At 40.8% G+C, this 22,315-nt stretch overlaps 1 long non-coding RNA gene across 1 annotated transcript; it reads left to right on the top strand.

The window, feature by feature from the left end:
• Nucleotides 1–122: 122 nt before the first annotated feature.
• On the top strand, nucleotides 123–18,706 carry LOC112992353 (uncharacterized). The gene is made up of 5 exons (XR_010385580.1): nucleotides 123–424; nucleotides 5,555–5,777; nucleotides 7,841–7,997; nucleotides 15,748–15,850; nucleotides 16,620–18,706. It is a non-coding gene; the product is annotated as an uncharacterized LOC112992353 (long non-coding RNA).
• The last annotated feature ends 3,609 nt before the right edge of the window (nucleotides 18,707–22,315 follow it).

Genomic DNA, 22,315 nt, shown 5'->3' with positions numbered 1-22,315 from the left:
AATTAATCTTATCCCCTTCATCACAGGCCCCGGCTGTGAACAGTCCTGGGCCTCTCCTGGATAATAAAACCCAGCAATAAACAACAGTGTATTTTGTGAATAGATGGGGACTGATGCTTTCTTTGAAGATGTGACCTGCTGACCTTATTAAAAATACAGTGCATGGACTTTCCTACGAGCAGGTGAGAGAGAGTCATCTGAAGACAGCTTAAGATAGTCATCTAAGTTAAGTTTACACTCACTGCCGGTCTCCTGTGGGGCTCTGACCACAAGCTGTGGTGAATTTTGCTGTTGGGACTGAAGAAGTCGTGTCTGCCCTGGCCTGCAGGGCTCGTCGCCCCGGGAGGAGCAGTGAGGAGAGCAGGACCCCGTGCTCATGCCGTGGCCGCTCCGCTCCAGGCAGCAGCCTGACCTGCCGAGGAAGGTATGTTTTTGCTGATGTGTTAATCTAAGAGCAGGAGTGGCTGAGGCAGTGCACAACTTCCCTTCTGCAGTAAAGGAGCTCTGCTGTAAGGGCAATAACTGCCAGTGTTTCCAAGAGCTTCCATCTCCCGTCTTTCCTCTTCCTACGTGCAAGCACTGGACGTATGGAGAGGAAGGAGGAGAGGAAGGAGGAGAAGAGGTGGAAACTGCCATACAGGCATTAGCACAGTGAATGTAAATTAAATTCCTATCTCTGCCAAGACCAGTATAATGAAGGAGAATAGAAGGTCTTGATTAAGAAAAGAATCATGGGCTCAAATAAGAAAACATATAAAGTATCCTGTCTTCCACTTATTTTATTTTCAGTAATGCTAAGGTATAGGAACTAGAGTGTGATAATCTGCAAAGAAATAATATAACATGGCTTGAACTGCATGCCAGCTGTGTGAAACATTAGCTTTAACTTAGCTCTATATAAGGGAAAAATATAATGCCCCAGCTCTTGGAACCGAGGAGGGGAAAAAAGACCAGTAACTGGTAAAAGGCAGAGGAGGTTCATGATGTTAGGGCAGATGGCAACTGAACTGATTGGGGCAGGGGCAATCGGGACTCGAAGCCTGTTAAAGATTTGACTTATGTGGAAGTGGTAGGTGGAATGTGAAGGAGTCTTGCCCACTCTCTTGCCCTGCAGAAAGGAGTCACACTTCTTGAAAAAGTCTACAGTAAAAACAAGTTTTCATTCACTTTGGCCACAGGAATAGTATCTTCTTTGATCTTCCACTCACTCAAGCAGCTTCCCACTGTCCTACTTCAAAGCCAAGTTTTAGAAGTGAAGGATATTTTAATAAAGCATCCTCAAAAACACTGTGTCTATTGGCTGTGATGGGGGGGGTTAAACAAATCACGAGGTCATTCAGTGCCACAGCCATCGAGGAGGTTATGTAAGAGTGAGTGAAAATGGAGCAATCTGAGGAGTAACTCTTGTAAATGTCTGTAGTTAGTCCTATGTACTTTATCACTGCTTGCTTTGCTCTTACTCTCTCCTTGCTTTAGAAGGGCAACTTTGATTCACTTTCCCTTCCCCAGTTTGCAAATGTGGTGGGTGTTCCCCCCCCCCCCCCGATATCCTAATTGAGAATAAAGGTATGGTCAGACAAGGGGAAAAAAATAATGACAATGAGATAATTCAAACACTGGATGAAGCAACTAATTGATTAGTCTCCTTTTAAAGGCCACTGTGGGCACACAGTAATGAAGTACAGTGCGGAGAGAATTTTGAAAGCAATGGAAAGAAAGGGTATGCGTGTTTCAGAACTCAGCAAGCTCAAATTAAACACGCTACTCTTTTCTACTGACTGAGACTGTAACTGAGCTGCACAGTTAGATCAGAGAGCTCAAGATATGAGGATTTTTGCATGCCATATAAATAGGGTTTCTTCTATTTTGAGAAGGCTCTGTGGATTTGGAGCAAGATTCAGCTCTTTTATTGTTAGCTAAGTGCCAAATCCTAATTGTGGGTGAAAGAGCACTGAACCTGCCACATGTGTATTCATAAGGAGTGAGCTCTGCATGGGGGATTCACAGTTTGCTGTGCATCCTGAAACAGTGCTCCAGGTTCTCTGACATGGTCTAAAAAAGGAAGGGCAGGTCTATATCCAAAGTGTAAGTGGATATCTGGCCTCACTTGTCAAAACTCTGCATACTTAAAGCACAGCATCCTCTATTGGCAATATAGTCTGGCTTAAGTTCTGCATAGCTGTTAAAGCTGCAAAACTCTTGCAGTGGGGCTCCACATGCACTGAGGTGAATTTGGTTCCTCTTTTTTCCTCCTTTCAAAGATCATTGTCTTCTTTTGAGGGAGGAGGAGCTAGAGTTTGACCAGAAAATGACTGGAAGAAATGATCTGCTATGAAGTTTCCAAGAGATTGCCCCTTCTCTTTCAGCTCACTTAGAGCTCAGTTTTACTTTTCCTTTCTTGCTCTGCTCCTAATCTTACTCTTCTTCCCTGTTCTTTTCTGCTTGGTTCCTAATCTGTCTTTTTTATTTATTCTTCTTCTATTGTTGACACACTTTCTTATGCCTCCCCATTCCCTGAAGCATTTTCTACATCCTTCCTTTATCTTTCATTCCCAGATGTCTGTCTTAATCTACTCCTTATTTTTTTCATCCACCTATCCTGTCCCTTGTGTTCCCGCTTCCTATCTCAGTAATGATACTTATCTCTTTATGTGAGGTGATTGGAGATGTACAGTTAAAGGAAACACACTATTACTCTGCTTTACACATGCTCTTGCTCTATTCACTCAGCACCTTTTTTCCAGTCTTCTCTCGGTCTTCTCTTCCAAATCATGTGTCACGCATCCTGAAACTCTGCCCTTCATCACTGCTCTCCAGGAGGTTGTGGTGATTATTGTCTATCATCCTATGGGAGCTTTGCTTTCTTCACTTTGCTTTTCGATTTTTCTCTCTATTTCTTCTCCTCTGTCCCACTATTCTTCTCTGCCTCTTATCCTTCTATATTCTCTTCTTTCAGACTTGTGATGAAAAAGCGCCACTGAAAGGTTCGCAAAAGTCAGCTAAAATGAACAGCCCTGTACCCACCCTTATATACATTTAAACTAACTGCACAGACCCACAGAGAGCATAATGAGGTGAAAACCAGCAGGAATCTAGATTTCCTCTAGTTGTCTAGAAGTTCTTTGTTTGCCGGAACTCTGACTTCTGGTGAGCAGGAGGTTTAATCTTTAAGTACAAGTTTATTTGCAATTCATGACTTTCTTTGTGAAATGGACATCTGAAATAGTCGCAGGATGCTTCACAATGGGGCTGGGGTTCAGTAGCTGAAGTTCAGCACGGCCTTGGACCACTGCTGAATCACACTCTTTGGGCAAAGGAGGCTTGGCTTGCTTTCTGTGCTTCTATTTCATTTCTGTGCTGCATCTTCTATACTCTCTGTGAAGCTGGGTGGTGAAGGCCTTGAGGATTTTAATTGAAAAGCGAAGGAGGGGGAGGGAGAGCATTAGGCAAGAAAATATTTTTTAATGCAGAACTTGATGGGTATTTTCTAAGTCTATTATAGATTTTTGTGGGTTTTTTTTTTTTTTTTGCTTGTTTTCCTAATCGTTAACAATGCAGAATGACAAATATTCTGGGAGGGTCAAGGGAGGACATCTTTAATAGTGTGTCATGTATAACAGTTTCTAGTACATTACAGCAATTTCATCATAGCTAAGTTGGAACCTTCTATTAATTAGAAAATTGGCCCTCTGTGGAATCACCAAGCAATTGTTTTCCTCTTGTGTAAGCAAAGCAAAATGTGAAAGAGAAGGGAGTCAGAAGCAGGAAAATAGTGTAAGATGAACCAGAGTTGTCTTATATTGAATCATTGGTCTCTGTAATGACCTAGTTCTCATTTGCTGATTTAATATATATAAATCAGGGATACTATATGACACTGGTTTGTAAAAAAAAATAGTGAGGTTTTTTTTAACCTAATGAATATTTTATTTTGAGTACAGCTCTAGGGCAAATAGTAACTTATTATGGTGTGCTTTTCCCTCCCTACTGCATGGAGGGAGCAAGAAACTCTCCACAAACTGTACAACTTCCATTGCCTTGTGGTAAGCTGGAGAGGAGCAAAGAATTAAGTGTCTCAACTCCATATCTCTGCAACTAAATGGATGTGGCCAGTAGGATTCATTCCTCTCTGTGCAGTGTAGAAACTCGAAAGAAACCACTATCTTCTGGACCAACATAAAATGCTACTCTTTACTATGCACAGATAGCAAACTCGTCTTTCCTGTGCGTAATAACTGTCAGTTAAACTGTTTATTGACTTCTCTCATGAGTTCAAACACATAGTCAAGTTGCTGCATATCAGCTGAACTGCAGTTCAGGCTGTGTGCTTGCTTTTAGCTGTTGGCAAAGTGAGGTAAAAGACATTTTCTTAAACCTAAATAAAAGAGGTTTAAATTACCTCACGTTTGCAGTGGGCTAAGAGCCAACACACAGCTTATTACACTAGCTCAGCTGACAGGGAATTCATCATGCTATTGCAACTCAATCATGTATCTGACCCCTTCCATAATGTCTTACAGTGATAAGACAGCTCATAATGGGGTTTCGTGTAAGCATTATCCAGGATATCCTGGGAAAAACACCTAAAAACTTAAGGTAGCTCATGGTACAAAGGCCAGCTTCATTAATAATTATTCTCCCAAGGTAAGGAATGAATGTATCCCTTATTATAAGGGACTGAACTAGGCTGCACTAGCAGAGCGAAGCTCTGCTTTAGCTTAACTCGCAAAGTCCTGGGCCAGCGTTGTTTTTTGGTCATGAAAACTCTGCAGCCTGCAGCCCTTCTTACAGGACTTACAGAGGTGTCCCTAAAGATCCCCTAAAAAGATGTGGTGAAGCTACTGCTCAGCAGTTTCTAGTAGCAAGTCTCTGAAGACTCTAACAACTCTGAGAGATTTTTTACTGTTCCCCAGCACCTGTGGCCAGGTAGACAAATCCATCCTTTACAAAATCACTTAGGCTCCCAGAAGAGATGTAAGCCTAAATATTCTGGCCTAGGCAGAACCGGGAGGGGGGAAAAAAGCAAATGAAAGACAGTGCAATCTAATCATTAAAGCATTTGCTATGGTGCAAGAGAAGGGCAACCACCTTATACCATTACTTATGAAAAGGAAGAGCTGACAAAAGGTGGAGAGCTGAAAACTTTGGAGGTCCTTGCATCTTCCACAGTTCCCCCTAAAAGTGACTGTGAAAAAGCAATTTCCCTCCTGCACCTCGTCAAGCTCAAAAAATAATGTCCATGTTGCAATCAATATTAACCTCAAAGACCACACAATATCCTTTAAAAGAATGTCGCAGGAAACCTAGCTTTAATGGTCACTGCCCTGTGAGATTTTTGGAGGAGATGCCTGAGCTAATTTATGAACCTGTCATTCATTGTGTTTATATTGATCCGAGGCAGCACAGAGTTTAACCTGAAGAAATGAGCTAATGTCCAAATGGTGAGGATTTTAGGCACAGATGTGTTCTTTAAGCTTGTGCAGTTACCTGTGAACACAGAGATTTGGTTCTTTTGTCCTCCAGCTTGGCTGTCTTTCTCCTCCTGTTTGTGCAGTTTAGGAGTGATGCTGCATTGGGATTCTAGTCAACATCCACCATAATCAATGGCTCTAATCAATATTGCTCTGTTGGCATCACACATGGAAGAGAGCACAGTGCCTGGTCAGCACAATGCAAGGACGGGACGAAAATGAGAAAGAGAGAGACAGAGAGGCAGAAAGGAGACCGGAGACAAATTAAAAAGTCAAGCTGAAATAAGTGGAAAAGGCAATCTTCAGGTATTTGTTACAAATCAACAGGAATGTGGTTAGACTGTGCACTTAACTGCATGTCTTCTGTCTGTGAGCACTTCATCATTCTTGTTTTATTGGCATCACTGTTTGCAATAGCACGTGCTTGAATTTGGTGCACTCAGGTATTCACTGGAAGTATTGTTTGGGGCAAACCCTGTGCTGCAGAGGGTAGTTTGCGAAGATGACTACTCAGAAAAAAGAACATTTGAAATTTGATATAGTATTCTGTATTGGATGTTGATTTGTAACCTCCAAGCAGTTTTCAGGCTAGCCTAACAGTGAAAACAATCTGAAGTTTCAAATAACTAAATTGACTTGAAAATAGTGTATTTTACTGAAGAAAATGTCACTAGAAAAAGTATAGATCAGTAACTGGGCTGATTATAGAAGATTACATCGAGAAAGAGCAACTGAGCAGAGACTTATGAAAAAAAAATATATGAGAAACCTGGAAGTAAAAAATGTTTGTCAAACGTTTGTCTTTTATATTGATATAATAAAGCAATACTTGAGGTACAGGTATCCTTTATACCACTGGAAGAATACAGGTGGCCTTCCAGGCCATGTTTGAGTGAGCAAAAATACTTCCTCTCTGATCTGCTGCTCAGTTCTTAATATTTTTATCCCAGGTCTTCTGTCAGCCATCTGCTAGTCAGTGAAGACAAGTATAAAAACTCCATTTGACAAAAAGCTTCATGTAAACTGTGTTTTTTATTAATCCTTCTGAGATCACAAGTGGCATATTAATACCATGTTCCTATTGTTAGCTACAGCATTTTTGATTTAGACAATATTAACATTTCTTGATCAAATTCTACATTTGTTCCGTCCTTTTTAAGAAGAGAAACGGAATTATTTTTATTGCAGTAATTGGTGATTGATTTTGCCAACTGTAGTTTACTGCAATTATTTTAGCTCAGTAGCAAATGGGTAAAAGCCTCTGTATTGATGCTATACCACGTAGATGATGCTTCTTTAAAGAGATACATTGTCTTGCTCTTGTATGTGAGGGGACGATTCAAAATTATTTTATTGTATATCAAAGGCTTTACTCTGTCTGTAGATCTTTATCAAATACTTTTGTGAGACACTTTTAGAATGTTCTGACTTAAGGTAATAAGATGGTTCTCTTTGAAGAAAATCTAAACCCATAAATGAAAGAGTATGTGCTTTTGAAATGCTTTAAGAAGAGTTTTTGTACTGATACAGGGGACTGTTCATGCAGAATATCATCCACTTATAAGCAATTATCATTTAACAGTTTAAACAACAGCATTTACAGAAGAAAACATTTGAAAGAAATAGCTATCTATTTTAGAGTTATGTGGCTACAAAAGTCTGACATGGTGCGAGTGTCACTTCTCGGAGTTGGAGATCACGCCTGCAGTAGTCATAGTATGTTTTTTGGATGAAAGATATCTCACTTAGGAAAAATTAAGTTTATCACAACATGCACTTTCATCAGTGAAACAATAATGAATAGAGATCTAATACCTTGTTTTTCAGCTGTTGGCTATGAGATTAAAAGAAAGGATGGTGCTAGTAGTGACAACTACAATTTTCTTTCTTCCCACTAATTTCACGTTAGCGTCTAAATAGTTTGGATTTGTCTTGTTCCTCAGCAAACCATATACAGGGATAAAAATAATAGATTGTGAAGATGATGTGTGGTCCAGTAGTCTGTGCATGAGACTGAGACCAGGAGCTTAGTATGTAGCTATGTTGAATCGATGAGCATCTTTTTCAGAAGATTTATTTCTTCTTCCCACTTGCAGTCTCAGTGGCCTCATGAAAGCTGAATGGGGTAGAGCAGGGTCATTGATATCTGCTTACCATTTGCATTTAATGGACATGTTTCAAATTTTGTTGAACCCACAGCTTATATTTTTTCGTAGATGCTTAGTTCCTGTTCAGGATGGATCTGCTTTAGCAATCTGGTTTGGAGTAACAGCATGATTTTGAAGCAGTTTTTCTGACTGTCTCCATTTGCCGTATGTTCAGTTGGGTCTGTAAGTGATTTTGAGATGCCCAAATATTATTCCTTTCAGGAGAAACTGAAAAGGTAACCCTACTTCAACTGTGCTTTCCTATGTGTTGGGGACAGAAGGTTTCAAATCCATGTGTGGGACACTGAAATCCTCCAGCAGTACCTGTCACATGTTCACTGCTAAACGACTCTCAAAACCTCAAGAGCTCCTGTGAAATGTGAGTGGTTTGTGTACTGCCTAGAAGGTCACATACTATGTGTGCTTTCCCTATTCGCCATTGAGTGCCAGCCCTCGGATGACTTTCTGCCAACTGATATATTTATTTGCAACTGCTTCCTCAGATGCCTACTTTTCTGATATAAAACTATTTCTCTGCTGTCTGCTCTACCCTACCGTCTCCTGCCATCCTTCCTTCCTGCATTTTTCTCTTTTATTTGCCTTCTTTCTTATTCCTGCCCAATTTCTTCTTAAAATGGATTCTGCCGTTTTGTTAGCCACTGCTTCCACACAGCAGAAAATTCACAGAGGAGAGGGCTCAGGGGAGAATCTTATTGCTGTCTTCAACTATCTCATGGCAGTTTATAGAAAAGACAGAGCCAGACTATTCTCAGAGGTGTACAAAGATAGGACTGGAAGCAACAGTCGTATGTTACAGCAAGGGAAATTCCAGTTAGGTATTACAAAAAAAATACCATGAGGGTATTCAAACACTGGCACAGGTTGCCCAGAGATGCGGTGTCTCCATCCTTAAAGGTATTCAAAATTTGACTGGACAAAAGCCTGAGCAACCTGATTTCAGGTGGCTCTGCTTTGGTTGTGAAGCTGGACCAGGTAACCTCCAGACATCTCTTCCAACCTAAATTATTCTATGTAAGATAAGTTTCCCCTCACTCCTGACTTGTGGATATACTTTTGATTCTTCTTGAACAAGACTCCAGTGAGCATATGCCCCATTTTGTTAGTCTGTGGCTAACTAATGCTCACATGGTGGCTAGTACCTGCGAAGAGTCGACTTGAAGCAGTGGTGGTGTGCACTGAAATAAGACTGTGTTCTTATGCATGTAGAGTACAGTTGATATATACAAAACAAACAAAAATGCCCAAATAAGCAAAGACTCCCCCAAAAAACAGGTGGAAACCCCCCAACCAACCAAACCAAAACACCCCCCTGCACCCCAACCTTCTACTCAGAAGTGCAAGATGTGTGTGGACAATTCAAAGATAAATTTACCCCAAACCTCCTTTTAACCTATTAGTTTTCTTTGCCTTTGATTTTATGTGGATTATCTGAGGACTTACTTTCAAGGACAGTATCTACAATGGGTTGTGGGTTATCTGAGCTACAGGTTATAGCTGTGACAATACAGGATATGTATTGTTGTCACTGTAAGCAGGAATGTGGCTCAAAGACAGTGTCCTTGGAGATAATGTGGGAAGGTAATTTGCTTGTATTACTTACTCTAAAGTTGTAATTTTATTTAAGCCAATATTTGGCATTAGCTTAACCGATGCTGAAGTAAACCATCCTTGAGCGAAATATGTCTATGCAGAGATTTCCACAAGTTTAAACAGATCAATTTAAAAATCCCATGTAGTGATTGCTTCAGTAGCTCTAGAAGAGCCCCAGATCAGAGATACAGCCAGCAGATAAAAAGGCAGTGCTTCAGATGGAGGTGAAGAGCAATGTAAAAACACAGATATGGGATACAGAGTAATAAAGTACATCCCTCCAGCACCTGAAAAAGAGTGCCTGCCTCAGAATACGACTACTAGCAGGAAGAGCAAAATCTCTTACTTTTGAAGCAAAATGCAAAGTTTCTTCTAGTGTCGCTGGAAGTGAGATCTGCCTCAAAAGGTTTGTCCCAGGGAAACTGGTAAGCATTTATTTCACTTCCAATCAGTGAATAATTACATTCACTTTTTTGGACCATGAACTAAAAATAATCATGTTGAATTCATTAAAATGCAAAATATATTATGGAATAACTCCCATAATTGTACATTATGAAAATGACCAGTTTTTCCTCCTTCTGTTGATTTTTTTTTTCCTTGAAATGTTGCTGCTGTGTTTTTGCTTTCATCTCATCACCATTTTATACTGTGTTTGTTTTCTGCTGCTTGTCTTCTGACAAGTGTGTTTTAAGACTGGGTGCCACACAATCACTTCTGGTATTTGTTTGAACTGATGTCGATATCTGTCTGAAAGTTTTACTTTGAAATGTGACATAAATGTACTTTGATTCCAGCATATTTGTATCTCAAAACCATTAGTACTTGGTATCTTATTTTTGCTTTCTGATATTAAAAAAAAAAAAGAAAAAAAAAAAAAGACTTGGAAAATAAAACTTGTCAAATCCTCCAGGAATAAAAGTAGTTTTAGAGTTCTCCCTGCAAGTATATAAGAAATGTCATCTTTTTTAGATAGTTAACAAATAGTCCTCTTTCAAATACAAAAATTGCAAGACTTAAACTTTATGAATAGTTGTCAGGCATCACATTTTATGAAATGCCTTTATTTAATAGATAATATACTGTAATCAGTTTTGGGACATTACCATCTGTGCTATGGGAAAAACGCTTTAATTTCTCTTTATTCCAGTGATTCAGAAGCTACACAATGACCTTTTTCAGGGACAAAAATAAATGCCAGTTCTTCCAAGAACAAGATGTGCACAGTGGAAATATAAAAACTGCACAGCGGTATTAAAGCAGCCAGAGTCGTAGAAGGACTGGATCAGCACAGGCATCAGGCAGGAAATGTATTGCACTCAATTTGACAGTTGGGATGGTATGGTTATATACGGTAGTGGATAACTATCCCAATAGTTAAGCAGAAATATCGTGAATGGTTTAAATGGAAATAACAGCAAAATCGTCCTCTGGTGTATCACAAGAAAAGTAGCAAGCCACCGGAAAGGCGCTATATATTTCCCTTAGGTAATACACTGGGGACTGTCTGGCAGCAGTCTGTACAGCCCTGGTGCCCTTCTTCAGGAACTCCTTCCCCATGCCAGATTGAAGCCAGTGACAGAGGTAAGCGTAGTCTCCACGGAAGGCCCAGTTAAATATCTTTTATTTAGTAGAGACAGCTACAGACAATGGAGGAACAGCCCAAGGCACTCGGCAGGTCAAAGCAGCAAAGGCTGGATGGGTATTGGTTTCTGTACGTATTAAAGCAGAGGGACAGGAGAAGGCCCTGTGTGCAGGCGGAGAGCGAGGGCTGCTCTGGCACAGAGTTCACTAGATGCATATACTGGGATTACTGAGCAATGAAACACATGTTGTTGTTTTCTTCCTATGATGAAGGAACAGACCTTTATGTGCAGTAAACACATCTGAATTCCTCCATCAGTTTTTCATCTAGGTGAAACAGGTTCTCTTAGATGTGAGTTTCTAACGTCGAAACTGCAAGGCAAACCGGCTGGGCTGAAAGGGCACCTGCTGTGTACGAGGTACAGCTTTGCTCCTGCAGGAGCCGGGGTGCAATTCCCGTCAGACTCGGAGAATGCCTGTCCTCCAGCCTGGTGATGTAGGGGGCTTAAAGACATCTCTTTCCTTCCTACTGTAGCTATATGCTCTGGCTTGTAACCGAGGTGAGTCTGGCCACTGCCACTCTTTCCTCCTCTCTTCAGTGTGTTGCTGGAGAGCTGGGAGGAAAAACGAGCGTTATGTTTGCCTCTCCCTGCGCTCTGCTACCGCCCAGGAGCAGCCTTCCTGCAACCTCAGCCAAGAGAGCAAGGGCTGAACAGGGCTGAGAGCAGGGGTACTCCCTTCCGGAGCCCGGTCCTGGGTGGGAAACTCACGTGACTGCCACGGGGTACCTCACCTTCTGGTGTCTGCAGTACAGTTCCCTTTTCGACTCTCGTCTCTCTCCCCAACTAACTGGTGTTGCAGGGCTGTACCTCTCATGCTCCTCACTACCGTCGTCTGGTCCTGTCCAGTTTTGTGGTACGTGTTTCTATATCCTAGTATTGCCGCCTCTGGCTGTGGGGCAGAAAGGCAGCTGGGAGGTCTCAAGGGTGGCTGCAGCTCTCTTCTGGCCCAGGGAGCTGCATGCACATAACTGCATTGAAACTTGGTGCGCGGCACCCACCGGGGAGTCACGGCATCGGGGGCCCTGGCTTTCCCGGGCAGAGCTGTTCCCATGGCTTGCAGTTCTGAAAGCTTCGGGCCTTGGGCTCGTGTGGTCTGGCTCTCAGCCTCATCCTTCCAGTATTTTACTTGTCTTAAAAATGTGTTTCTAGCTTTCATAAAGGTGGACAAGAGCCTGGAAGGATGAATTTTAAAGGTTTTAGTACCAGAAGTTAAATAAACACATTTCATAGTGTTAAAAAAACTCAGACTTTATGTGCCTTGATTCACAATTCTTTGAAAACGTGGCAATATTGCTCTTTGCAGTAACCCCATCCTTGTTCATTTGTATTCATTGTCTATCACAGATGAGACTGGAAATCCTATGTATGTCTAGAAACTTAAGGTGGATGTGGCTCATTCATTATATCTTTCTTTCCTTCTCTAGTTCTCTATGCACAGTGTTACATTGTCCCTTTCCTTGTTGTTACGTTACTTGTTGGCCTATTTTAGAGAGACTTTTCAAATGCCTTAAGAAAATAAGAATAGTAAGTAAATAAATTGTATCCATGGGGTTACTGCTGTCAACTCCTTTAAAACACAAACAACTTATCTGAAAAGAACTCTAGCAGGTTTGAGGGACATGGTTTCACTTTTAGACTGTGCTCATTTGACCTTACAGAGCTGGTTTTATTCTGGTCATGTAGTGTTTTATCCTTAATTAGAGTCTCAGTCCATTTTTTTCAGAGCACAGAGCTTTAGTGCAGGGATCTATAGTTTCTATGACACCCTTTGCTCCGGTTTCACAGAGAGGTCCCTGGTTAATGACTTTTCAGTTTCTGTAAACAGTCACCGTTTCTATGGATGCAGCACATCGTGTGTCCTTGCCCAGTGTCCCCACTGTATAACGCTGTCCTCTTCTGAAACTTCAGATAACTTCAGTTTCTCAAATTCCTCAGTAATTTTCTGCCCTGCAATGTAAATGTTTTTCAAAGCAAGATTCCCTTAATCTGTCCTGTGTTTTGTGCTTCGAAATTTCCTTATCTTTTAGAGTAAAAATGCGGGTTATGAACAGGAAAGACTTTATTCCTAATTTCCCTTTCTGTTTCAATGATCCGTCATTGTTGACCTAGAAGGCTAGCAGCTTTAAAACCCCCTCCTTTCAAATACATTTCTAAAAAGCTTTACCTTGATATGCACCCCTTTTTTACTCAATTTCCATTTTCCATTACCTATCATCATTTTCCAGAGCTACTTTGAATTTCTAATGTTATCAGTAGAGAAAAAGAAAATAAATGGTTACTGGGGTTTGATTTAGGTTCACGTAACATTATTTAAACAATCCTCCTTATTTAAATTACTATTGCAGGCCAACTGAGGCAACAAGATTTCACCCCTAAATCAATGAGTATGCTGATTCAGAAATTTGCCACACATTTTATACTGGCTGTATAACATACATCTTTGGCTGTTTAGCAAAAGTTTCCTATCACCTTCACTAAAAGGAAGGTTAGAGAAATTTTCAAAAGTGCTGAAATGTCATTTTACATGTTCAGGCCCCTAAACTTAAGATTGCATCCTAAATAATTTAATATATCATTCAAATATATTAAAGCTATGATAAAGGTACATTCATTTGAAGTTTTCTTTTGAAAGAAAGACGAAAGCCCAGTATTCTTGTCATTCTTCTGCAGCACCTTTTTCTCACCATTGCTATATAATTTGAACTCTGTTATCTGCTGCCCTTTAATCCTCCATGCTCTTTCTTAAGAAACCTTTTTTCTTCATCACTATGATCTCAAAATAAAGGCCTCAAAAGGGCATTTTGGTTTTGACTTATAAAACATCTTAGCTTCTCTTGGGGGGAGGGGGGAAGAGCAAAAAGAAAGTAAGTTATTTTTAATGTGTGTGTCACTGTAGGAAATCAAGGCATGAACTTTATCCTGGTTATTTTCCTGTGTAGTGACAGTTCCAAAACAAGTCTGCTCAATGTAATCTAAATATGCAATAGAAAAATGTCATGTCAGTTGCCAAAAATGCTTGTATAACTTTGAGGACCAAACCTCTCTTAGGTTTAAAGCAGAATGAAATTGTATCAGACAGCTAGAACTCAAAGTTAAAACAAACTATGGAATTTGCGTATGCTTTTAAACATGTTTTCAGACTGTTGTGCTTGAGTTGAAAGTATCTGGGAAATGACACTTTGTTATTAAGAAATCCTCCTTTTTTTTTTTTCCTTCTTTCTCCAAGGCCTCTACTCAGAGGTGTTGGCTTGATACCTAGGGAGGCTGTGTTTGTCTATTTGCTATAATAGGGCATAAGCTGACTCCATAAGCCTAAGGCTGACCGAGTTTCCTCAGGATGTCTTGCTAATGTGTATAAGCCAAATCACTAAGTGTATGACATGATACTAACTCACTGCCAGTCTGTTACCATCAATTTTTGTTTTATGGCTAACATATGAATGTAATTGGACACCTACTTCCTAAGAAGGCTGAAAAATAGTACAAGGAGTTAAGAGTTGAAAGCATGACTTTACCTTCCAAAATGATTTTGAGCTTGTTTCCCAGAGCTGTTTCTTAGGATGTAAGACCATGCTTTAGGTGCCAACAACATCTTTGTCTCTCTGGCTTTTTAGTCAGGGAAATCAGGCTCAGGCGCCCAACTCCTGGAGAGGTTTCACAGCAAAGGCGAGAGAGGAATTCCTGTCCGGCCCCATCAGCTGCTTCACTCTATGTTTTGCACTAGCTATTTCCCTCTAGCTTTTCTGAGGACCCCTTTTCAGGTACTTAGCTTTCCTGTGCTTTACGTAGTCCTAGCAGATACCTGGGTGTGCGTCTTAGGGGTGAGAATTCAGCTAGGCAGCAAGACAGCTGGCATTTAAGCACTGCAGCATCAGCTATCTTTTAGGACATAGCTCTTCTCTGAGCCAGGTTAAAGGATGAATCTGATTTAATACAACTGTCCATCTTGATCTATGTATTTTTATCTTTCTAGATTTGCTTTCTTTTTACGTGGTTGCACTCACACCCACATATCAACAAGTGACGAGTGCATTCACAGTACGTTGATATGTGTATATTTCCTTTTTAGTTTTTCCTCATCATTGAATTCTTCTGAGTCAGTCTAAAGTGCTAGAGGTTGACTGTGTGTACCTAAAGGTGTAGAAGACAGAAGTATAGCAAGAAGAATAAAATAAATGAGAGGTACAAGGAGACAAACATATCCTTGTCGTCTTTGCTTATATTCTGAAGTTTGGCCTCTCTTTTCTCCTTTGTAAAGCAAACAATAACAAAAGCTGGAAGAATCATTCTGAAATTTAATTGTTGGCATCAGACCCTTAAGTTCCAAGGACTCTGGATAAGATTAATAAAGACTGATTTATTTCAAATGTTGAGAGAATGGATGGAAGGGAAAAGGGAAAGGGGGAAAACTGTTCTCAAGAAAAAATTCACCCTGCTATTTTCAGTGAGGTTGAATCCAAACACAAAATATTTGGATCTTCCACAACATTCGCCACCTTTACTGTAGCTCATTTAAGCTAGCCTGCTTACTGGCTGATGCAGCAGCTGGTAGGCATGGGGGAAAAAAATTCAAGGAGAGCGCTGGCTTTGAGAGGGGCTTTCAAAACGACGAAGGGAGCTCTGCCACTCCTCCCCTGCAGGTTGATGAGGATGAAGGACAAGCCGTACCTTTCACTTAGCCGCTGCCTTTGAAAGGGGAAATGCACGGTCCTGTATATGGAGTCATCATGAGGCAGCTCTGATGAGCATGTTGTTCACTGTAAGTGTGAAGCAACAGCAGCTTCCAATCCTCAGCAAGCCCTTCTTTTTACAATCCACGTGGTAAACCTTTTATTATTATTTATTATTATTATTTATTCTTATTATTTTAAGCACCATTGAGACAATGGCAGTCCTGCTAAGTTTGTGACGATTTGGGGGATGAAACAAACATCTGGCAAATGAAAGAGCTATGATGAGGACGAAGCAAACTCAGGTAATAAATCTTCCCAGATTCCGTTCAGAGGGAAATTTGTGTTTCAAGAGTGGGCTGTGAAAGGCTTGAAAGAAATGCAGGAACTGTGATCATTCCATGAATCATCTCTGAGCCATTGTTGTATATTTGCCACCCGCTTATTACCTAGCGTGGTATATAATTAGAAATCTGGGCCTCTTGCAGAAAGGAAATCTTACTGCAATTTAAAAAAATACCCATTTCCAATCTGATTGCATTTACTGGGACACACTTTGTTCCAACTATCTAGTCTAGAGATGAATTGCCCATTGGCTCCATTGTCAGAATGACAGCATGAAAAGGGAAGCATGCGGGTTGTAATAATAATGTGGTACATGTGTAGAAGGTCAGAGAAGCAACAGATTAACATTCCTGTAGAAGATTTCCCTAGGGACAACTCTTGAAAGTATCAAAGGCCAAAGATCATGACACTGATAATGTGTCTAGTGTTGTTGGTAAAATAGTTGCTTGAATTTGTCCGTTGTGGGGCTAATGCTTTTTTTCTTTTTTCAATTAAGTAGTGAAACCTGCTGTGAACATTGAAAAATTAGTTCCATAAATATTCCTCTAATTATATGAGTAGTAATGGGGCTTAAATCAACCAATTGTCCAGTCTCCATTATGTCATGTATTAAAATCAAGGAGACTAAAACTAATGGGCTATCTGAAGAAGTTTGCTTTGTTTTTGCTGTGACCTAAAATTGTGGCATGGAAAAGTTTATAAAATATGTGCAAGCCTCTTTTATTGCAGGCAGTGCGCGCAATGAATGCTATGCTTACACTCCATCACAGGAAGCACAAAAGCTGGGAAACGTTAGTGTTTGGGCAAAAACGCATTTTAAAAGTGCCCCAGTCTGAAAAGTCACTGGAAAAAAAATGGTATTCTGGGCTTTGAATCACATGGACCTAGTTGGTAAGTAAAAAGATATTTCTTCTAACTGCAAGCTTTGCAAAACCTGAGCTAGGTCTGAAATTCAAGATGAATGCTTTAGTGAATAAGGTGTTTGAAAATGATTAAGACTAGAACCTGCTAATGGACTCTCTTAATTAGCTTGAGGTACCAGGATGAAAGAGTCAGCTCTTTTGACTCTTCTGTTTTTCACTGTATTTCCCTCCCCCCCTCCAAATGGGACATAGGTGTGCCTAACCAATACTTCATTATACAGAAATAGAAAAAGTGATTCTCGATTCATTTTAATATATGACATATGGGCTGGAGTAAGCAGCATTAACATGCCCGTGTAGCCTGCAGCGAGTAGTTTAATAGATTCCATGACTACTTGATGAGTCTGAACACCAAAGAGGGGCAAGGGGGGCTCTGGCGAGAAGGAGCAGGAGGAAAACGCAGTAGGCACATAGAATGAACCAGAGATTTTCTCCTGTTTCTTAAAATATTGGTATGTCTGCTCTGCTGAATGTACTGTTTCTTTTAAAAGCTTCTGGAAATACTCTTACCAAAATTCAAAACATAGCCACAAATCATTTATAGGAGACAAAAAACAATAAGTAGTGTCAGCACAGAGGGATATATTTTACTTGGCAGTGCCAGGAGGAATTATGGTGGGCTGTGATGAGTGGAATATAAAGTAACATAAGTTGCCTGTTGACAACAGGGTTTGAAATTATAAAATGTAAAACCAATATATTTCCTCCACAGTATCAAACAGCTGGGATTTTTTATAGCTTCTAGCAGAATACCATGTCATTTTTCAAAGTCCCGTAATTCTGTAAGCATGTTTAAGTGCATGCTGTTATTTATTTTGTTTGTGTATTTGGTTTCAAGTATTACATGGACTGTGATGCACGGAGATGCAAATATAACACAAGTGATCAGCATTTTGTTGAAAGCTGTTATCATAGCTGATTTTCTGATCTTAACTTTATTTTCGGTCATTAAATGGATTGTATTTAATATACTAAAATAGCTAGCAATAGTACCACCCTCTTGTGTACCATCACTGAACCAAAAATCCTGCATGAACCTTATTTTTTCATGCTATTTAAAAATCTAATTATAAAAATTAGTCTTTATGAGGAACCGACAGCAGCAGAGTTCAAGTAAGAGCTCTTCAAGTGACAGATGGTAATAAGCAAGTCAGACAGTTAGATGATGGTTTATGTGCTAGACATTATAGGTGTTGTAACTATTGACCCATGTTAATGTGGTTACTCTGGCAAATAAAATGCAGGAAACAAAGCTACACTGAGTGACTCTTATGCCAGCTGCTGATTAGTAGAGTATCTGTCAGTCAGCAGCATGATCTGGTTGGTTGGCAGATCTTAAACCTTTACAACCTATAACGCTGTATAGACTTGTCTTTTCCCCCTCAGTCTCTCTCCTCCATGCTTCTTCATTCCTACTGCCATTCTTTCAGTACGCCGGCTCATACCTGGACGGTTTTGGTAGGGAACCTGTTTCTGATGAGTAGAGCTATTCGAGGCAAGGAAAGCAGATGCAGTAGGGAAGGTATTTACCTCTTCTTGCAAGAGGTAAACGAGTCTTTTGTCTACAAGGCGCTCTGAAGGCTTTTCAAACAGGATGGTGACAAAAGAAAATGAGGAGGAGTGATGGGAAAGACAGCAGGGATGGTTGCAGGGTATGCCATCCATACAAGCTGACCCTATCATGCATAATTATAACACTGGGGGACAAATAATCTATGATCTGGAGACAGGTGATTCAAGTTACAGAAAAATACGTGTGAATACATCTGAAAAAAATCAGGCTTGGTTTGTGAAGTGTTTAGTTTTGCTGTATAAGAGCAAATATTTCAATCTTTTTTGTAATTGCACTGGGATGTGCAGTAAAGATACAGCTGCTTTTGCAGTCCAACGCTCTGTTGCTTTCTGCCGCGCTGTGTTGTGTAGAAGAAAGCTGGCACGGCTTTTGGGTCCCTGCCAGGTTCAGGAGGTACGCCTGCACTGGAGAAGTGGGCTGTTGGTAAGTGAACCAGCAGGATAACAGCATTTGCTCAGTAATTACGTTGGGGTGATTATGATATTCTCTCGCTACATCTCTTCTGGTTAATCTTTGTTATCCTCTAAATCAGACCATAAAAACAACAATTCCAGTCTTTCCAGGAGAGAAAGCGAGTGCTGACCGTCTATTGACGTTAGCCACCTGAAGCAGTGGGTTTTGAGTTGGCTGCCAGGGCAGGGTCAGGGGGCTCTCGGGCGGATGAGGATGATATGAAGATGCGAATGGCGTTGCAGGGCATACGCTTGAGATAGCCATGTCAGAGACCATTAAATAGTTTAAATAGCTGCACTGCCTGAACTGTGCGTGAGCTGTTGATGGACCACGGGCGCCTGTTCAATGTTCTGTCCTCTAGCCTAAACAAGCTCCAGGCTGTAACCCAAAGAGGTGCTGCCTGGGAGGTTGCTGCCTGGGGTCCTGCGGTGTAACTTGTGATGTGAACAGAGCGTATCCAGGTAAGAGTCTGTGATCTCAGAAATTCAGTCCTTTGGATTCCTTCAAAAACAGGAAGAGTAGTGTTTAGTCTCTCTGTACTACAATAACAACACACTCCCCTCTTTTTCCCCCCACTGTAGATTCCCCTGGCTGCCTGTGACTTCAGCCTTACTTTCTAAAACTATTCCTAGGTTAAACAAACAGAAAGAAACTGAGTCAGCTGCATTCACACAAGATTCAGTGTGAATATACACAATCTGCTTTTTGGTGGTTAAACGCAACGTGGAGAGGTGTGTGGTTCCCAGCAACAATCCCGTGACACTTGGGGTACTTTTATAATACGGGCTGCTGCGTCTTTGCAAGGTATCTAAAAAAGCAGAGTGAAGACTTCAGTGCATACTGAAGTAGCAGGATTGATTTCTGCTGTAATCTAGGCTGTGACAAACAAACCATATATAGCGCAGTCCTTAGCCAGCCTGTTGTCAAACAGGACCGTTCTTTGCTTAGGCGGGGGAAATCACACGTATCAGATGCGTTCCGTACAGAAATCTTATCTATTTCAAAATAGCCACCAGCACGGTTATTAAAGCCTTCTTTTATGATGCAGGGAACTGTGGTTGAATGCCTAGTTTGAAGGAGACAGAACTTCTTCAAATTTCTAATGAGGCTAGTGAAATATAACTGCATTTGGTTGTAAAGGTGTGGGGAAGTGTCTTGAGAAGGCTATTTGAGCAGAGTATTTTCCCTTTCAGGAGAACAGTTTGAATAAGAGTTTTGCTGAGAAAGGTACTTGGCTTCAAGAGAAAAATATGGGAAAGGAAAATCTTCCCTTTCATCCTGTTACATCCAAAATTCAGTGGCCAGGCCATTCTCCTGTCTGTGGTATGTTCAAACTGGGGACAAAGTAGTATCGAGGTCACCTGACTCCGAGGTGAGGACTCTAATCACTGAGTTAGTGACTGCTTGGGACTAAACAAGGTGTTTGTGGATGTGATGTGTGATTTTACATTTTCCCTGAAAAAAATATAGATTTTTATAATATATTTATAAATAGTATATGTCTACATTTATATATTATATATTGTGTGTGTGTGTAAATATATAAATATAGAGTTCCTGGTTTCATTCTGATGTGGAACAGGTTAGTGTCCCACAGGATGGAAAGTAACTTCCTGTCCAGCTCTGCGAATAAATTCTTAGCAGCAAACTTATTTCTGTGTTATTTTTCAAGTTCATATATTTTCCCTATTCATCTCCTGTTTTCAGGTAGACTGTGGCAGAATTGCTTAGAGAGCTGACGCCCGCACTGAGCTCAGCACATCCGCTTCAGCTGAGAAAGCTGAAGCCAAAAAGGTGTGAGGGGAGATTTACTGACACACATTGAACCCAGTGAAATACTGAGGAAATGAAACTAGGTTAGGTGAATAAGGACATGAGGTCCACTGCATGTGTTTGGGAGGAAGGAGGATGGATGGGCAGGCAGAAAAGAAGGGCAGTTACCCCTCGGAGGAGGCTACTAGGGAGCTACTCAGCTCCCTAAGACTGGTAGAGCGCTTTAGGTCCCACTGCTTCATCTCTGCTATGGCAAAAGACGGAGCTTTCTGGAATATGCTGCGATAAATGATGTGTGTCTGGCATACAGGACTCCTCATAATTTTGTTTTTCCTCCTCTTTCCAAACTAGTCTTGTTAGTATTGTGTATGCATTGGGATATCGTAGTCCTAAAGTCTTGTTTTTTTCCCTTTCAACTTTTTATCCATCCTGTTGAGCCTGGTCAATGGAGCAGGTTGTCTTCTCAGACCAAACCACTGAATGACAAAGTTGTTTTATGTTTTCCTGCAGTGTCAAAGAAGGTTACATGGAAGAGCAAGTACCAAGGATGCAAAGCAGGGCTTCAAAAACCAAGTATGTTTTCAATCACTACATCAGATCTGTTGTTACAGTTATCCTGGGCTTTGTACGTAAGGCTTAGTTACCTCTGAAATAGACCTCTCAGATGTTCTTTCTTTTTTTTCCTGAACTTATTCATCTATGCCCAAGTTGCTCATGCTTCTTGCTCTCAATTTCTTTTTAAGTCCTGTTTATACCCAGCGAGTAGCTCAAATAAGTGGTTTCCTAAATATTACTTACTGATGAGTTCAGCTAGGACTGGCTTTGTTTGCATCCCTAGGATATTGCCAATGCCCACGTGCCAGCTGGCAGTAAGCATTTAGGACCTGCCACAGGCCCATGATTGACACAGACTGATGTTGATTGCTCTTAATGGGAAGCATAGCGTTGTCTGGGATCTGGGGCTTCTCTGGGTCCTGTGGAAAGAGGAAACACCATTTTTACAGGCAAGAAGAGCCTCCTGGCAGGTGACTTCAGTGCAGTGGAGTGCAGAAAGCAGACTTGACAGACCATCTAAGTAGTGACTGGGGGATAGTAATGGAAGGTCTGCTTGTACCATGTGAGCTATTATGCCAACAACAGTTGTCTTTATTGGCAGGGTGCCAGGGAAGACTGGCACCGTGAAGGAGTTCTTGCTGAAGACAGGTCTGAACTATTAAGCTGATGTTTTATTGCTCAGATTTTCAAAGAGCTTGCAGAGTGCTTTGAATTTGGACAAAAACATGCATTCATTAAATCAACCAAAGGACAATGTAATTGTTTAGTAATATGTTACATTTCCTTGGCACATCTTGAAAATATGAAACTAAAATCTCTCCTGAACACACTATCCCTCTTAAAAGGGGCTTTCTTATCTTGACTGTCAATAGCATTGTGTCCTAGTTGTTGGCAACGAGTAATAGACTGCAGAGAATTTGGGAGAGAGCTGGTCAAAAGAGGAGACAAGACCTGAGGCTCTACACTTTGCATAGGTCCCTGCAGGGCAAAGACCCTAACTGCAGCTAGAGAAAAGAGCCATTTCAGATGATCTGTTTTTTTTCTTCTCCAGCTTGGGCAGATGGAGGAAAGGTCTTAGGTAACTTTCTCAAGCTAAAAACTAGTCAAATGTACCACTCAGATACATACCTGACTCCACATCTAAGCAT

The sequence above is a fragment of the Dromaius novaehollandiae genome, chromosome W, assembly GCF_036370855.1.
Source record: "Dromaius novaehollandiae isolate bDroNov1 chromosome W, bDroNov1.hap1, whole genome shotgun sequence".
Lineage (NCBI taxonomy): Eukaryota > Metazoa > Chordata > Aves > Casuariiformes > Dromaiidae > Dromaius > Dromaius novaehollandiae.
This window is presented reverse-complemented; position numbering and strand designations above follow the sequence as displayed.